The following is a 3,570-nucleotide window of genomic DNA, read 5'->3' on the forward strand; positions in this document are numbered from 1 at the left end:
CAGAGCAGAGGCAAAATCCAAGTGGGATAAATAGGTTAATGAGCAAGGACCAACCACTCCCCCTATTCAAGCTTCCTTACCCAGGATCCCAGGAAGGAGGGAAAGAGGAAAGAGGAGAAATGAGAGGGGGGCAAATGCTGAAACACAGAGGCAGAGGTTTACACATATTTGATATGTGGTTCTTGAGTTTATACACACTACATTTCCCTTTGCCTTGGCTAGTTTTCTTGCTTTGAGAGGGGATGTCAAAATATTCAAGCTTATCAATAGCAACAGGTCCTTGGACCTTCATTCTGCAGATTTGTTCATTACCCCATAAGTCTATTACTTTGGCCTTTCTTGAATTTACCCCCTGGAGAGATGTTTTAGGGTCTCTTTGGCAGCCTTTTGCCAAATAGGTTTTTCTATAACCAACTCTCCCTTTTATAACTTAAGCTCGTTGCCCTTTGAAAGTTCTTTTACTTACTAATTAATTTGCAAGGAACACTTTTGTTTACTCATTAACAGTGATCACTGCTCTCAACATTCACTGCATATTTTATTGTACAACACATATTTTGACCACATTAAGAAAATGATTTAAGGGAAAAAATTCCTCATATATCTTCCACTTAATATGTTAAATTTCTCCAATTCAGCTCTGAACCAACGTAACCTGACTCACTGATATCAGTGTTCTAGTTTCTGCATTTAAGATGCTTTGTAAGCTTGGAATTAACATACACACTCTACTATATATAAAATAGATAACCTATAAGGACTTACTGTATAGCATAGGGAACTATACTCAATATTCTGTAATAACTTATATGGGAAAAAAATCTGAAAAAGAATGAATATATGTATAACTGAATCACTATGTGGTACACCTAAAACTAATATAACATTGTAAATCTATTATGCTCCAATAAAAATTTTTAAAATGCTATTGTACACAACCACATCATTTGCCTTCAACATTGCCATTTCTGTTGACTGCATGGTATTTCATTATGCTGATAAATTAGCTTCTCTTGAGCCATTTCCCAAGTGTAACAGTTTAGGTAGATTGCTCCTTTAAAAAGTGTTCTGGGGTGATCTCAATATAGGAACTTAAACAAAGTCACAAAATGATTACAGATCTTCAAACAAAAAAGTTCTGAAGAGAAAATCAAATTTTGGCTATTAAAAGAATTAAAAGATATCTCTTGTCAATTTTAATGTCAAGAAAACATGAAAACAAGTGTGTGTGAGCACTAAGCATAAATAATAAAAAGTAACAGTATATTCATGAAAATCTATGAATAAGTTAAGAAAAGGTATTTTTATTATTATTAATTACTCATTAAAAGGTCATAGTCCCTCCCTTTTCTGGCCGAGGGATTTACCTCCAAGTCCTTCTGAATCTGGTAGAGTGAAGAGGCAATATCACTTCACCAGCTCCACTATGACCAAGATGTGTGTGTGGTCTTCAAACCAGGATCTGATTCCACTGGGGCATGAGAAGGCCTTCTTAGGGCTTTGATACATGTTTCCAGTTCTTCATTGCCCATAAATTTTCTAACATTGGTTGGCCCAACTCTAGGCCTGGATCATCAATAGCCCTCTGTCCCTTTATAAGAAAAAGGCATTACCCTTCTTTACTCTTGGAGAGGGCTTGCTGTCTCTCCCTGTCTTGGGCTCATTTCTGTTAAGAGTAAAGTTAAATTAAGACCAGGGCATTCTGCCCCAAGTTTTGAATTCGGATAAATGATAGAGGCAGTGGGAGTATTGACAATTTTTATTCAATAATTTTGCCTCTTCTATCCCCTGACTATTGCCCAAGAATGCCTAGCTCTTGTTAGATAATCACTTGAGAGCAGAATAAAAAAGGCAAGAGTATCAGCCATAAAAAAGGATGAAATAAAGCCATTTGCAGAAACATGGATGGACCTAGAGATTATCATACTAAGTGAAGTAAGTCAGAAAGAGAAAGATAAATATCATATGACATCACTTACATGTGAAATCTAAAATATGATACAGGGACTTCCCTTGCGGTCCAGTGGTTAAGACTCCAAGTTTCCAATGCAGGGGACACAGGTTCAATTCCTGGTCAGGGAACTAGGATCACACATGCCGCGTGGCTTGGCCAAAAAAAAAGATACAAGTGAACTTATTTACAAAACAGAAAGAGACTCACAGACATAGAAAACCAACTTATGGTTACCAAAGGGGAAAGGAGGGTGACGGAGGGATAAAATGGGAGATTGGGATTGACATATACACACTACTATATATAAAATAACCAACAGGGACCTTCTGCACAGCACAGGGAACTATACTCAATATTTTGTAATAACCTGTAAGGGAAAAGAATTTGAAAAGGAATATATATATGTAAAATGGAATCACTGTGTTGTACACCTGAAATTAACAAGATTTTGTAGATAAACTATACTTCAATTTTAAAAAAGCACGATAAGAAATTCTGTCCTGAATGCCAAAAATGTCTTTCTATATGTATACAATGTAAGCAGGTCTTTAAATGATCATTCTTGGAAAGAAAAAAAGTACCGACTATTGACAGTGATTCTTTTAAATATACCTGGAGCGTTTTCATGGGACTACTAAATCTTTCCAGATATCTTGGATAAAACTTTTATCTGACTTATTTTAGATTTGTTGTGCATTACTTGATTAGGTAGTTAAAATCATTTTTATCAAATCATATCATGATTGGCTTCCCTGGTGGCGCAGTGGTTGAGAATCCACCTGCCAATGCAGGGCACACGGGTTTGAGCTCTGGTCTGGGAAGATCCCATATGCCACGGAGCAACTAAGCCCGTGTGCCACAGCTACCGAGCCTGCGCTCTGGAGCCCGCGAGCCACAACTACTGAGCCCGCGAGCCACAACTACTGAAGCCCGTTCGCCTAGATCCCGTGCTCTGCAACAAGAGAAGCCACCTCAATGAGAAGCCCGAACACTGCGGCGAAAGTAGCCCCCGCTCGTCGCAACTAGAGAAAGCCCCCGCGCAGCAATGAAGACCCAAAACGCAGCCAAAAAAAAAAAATCATATCATGAAGTATTTGTTATAATGGTAAATCCTTATTGTTTTAAAAATTGGTTTTGGGTCTTCCCTGGTGGCTCAGTGGTTGAGAGTCCGCCTGCAGATGCAGGGGACGCCGGTTCGTGCCCCGGTCCGGGAAGATCCCACATGCCGCGAAGCGGCTGGGCCCGTGAGCCATGGCCACTGAGCCTGCGCGTCCGGAGCCTGTGCTCCGCAATGGGAGAGGCCACAACAGTGAGAGGCCGGCGTACCGCAAAAAAAAAAAAAAAAAAATTGGTTTTGTTCCGGCCGCGTCATGTAGCTTGCAGGATCTTATTTCCCTGACCAGGGACTGAACCCTGGCCACGGCAGTGAAAGCACCGAGTGCTATCACTGGACAGCAAGGGAACTCCCTAAAAATTGTTAAATATGGTCTACCTTCTACTGACCAAAAAAAAAAAATGAAATTACATGCTAGTTTAATTAGTGTTTAGCAGTAAATACTTTTCTCTTTCATTAAATAGGAAAAGATTTCCTATAATGGAGTTATTTACTGTTTTTA

This window comes from Phocoena sinus, chromosome 11 (genome assembly GCF_008692025.1).
Source record: "Phocoena sinus isolate mPhoSin1 chromosome 11, mPhoSin1.pri, whole genome shotgun sequence".
In the NCBI taxonomy this organism is placed as follows: Eukaryota; Metazoa; Chordata; class Mammalia; order Artiodactyla; family Phocoenidae; genus Phocoena; species Phocoena sinus.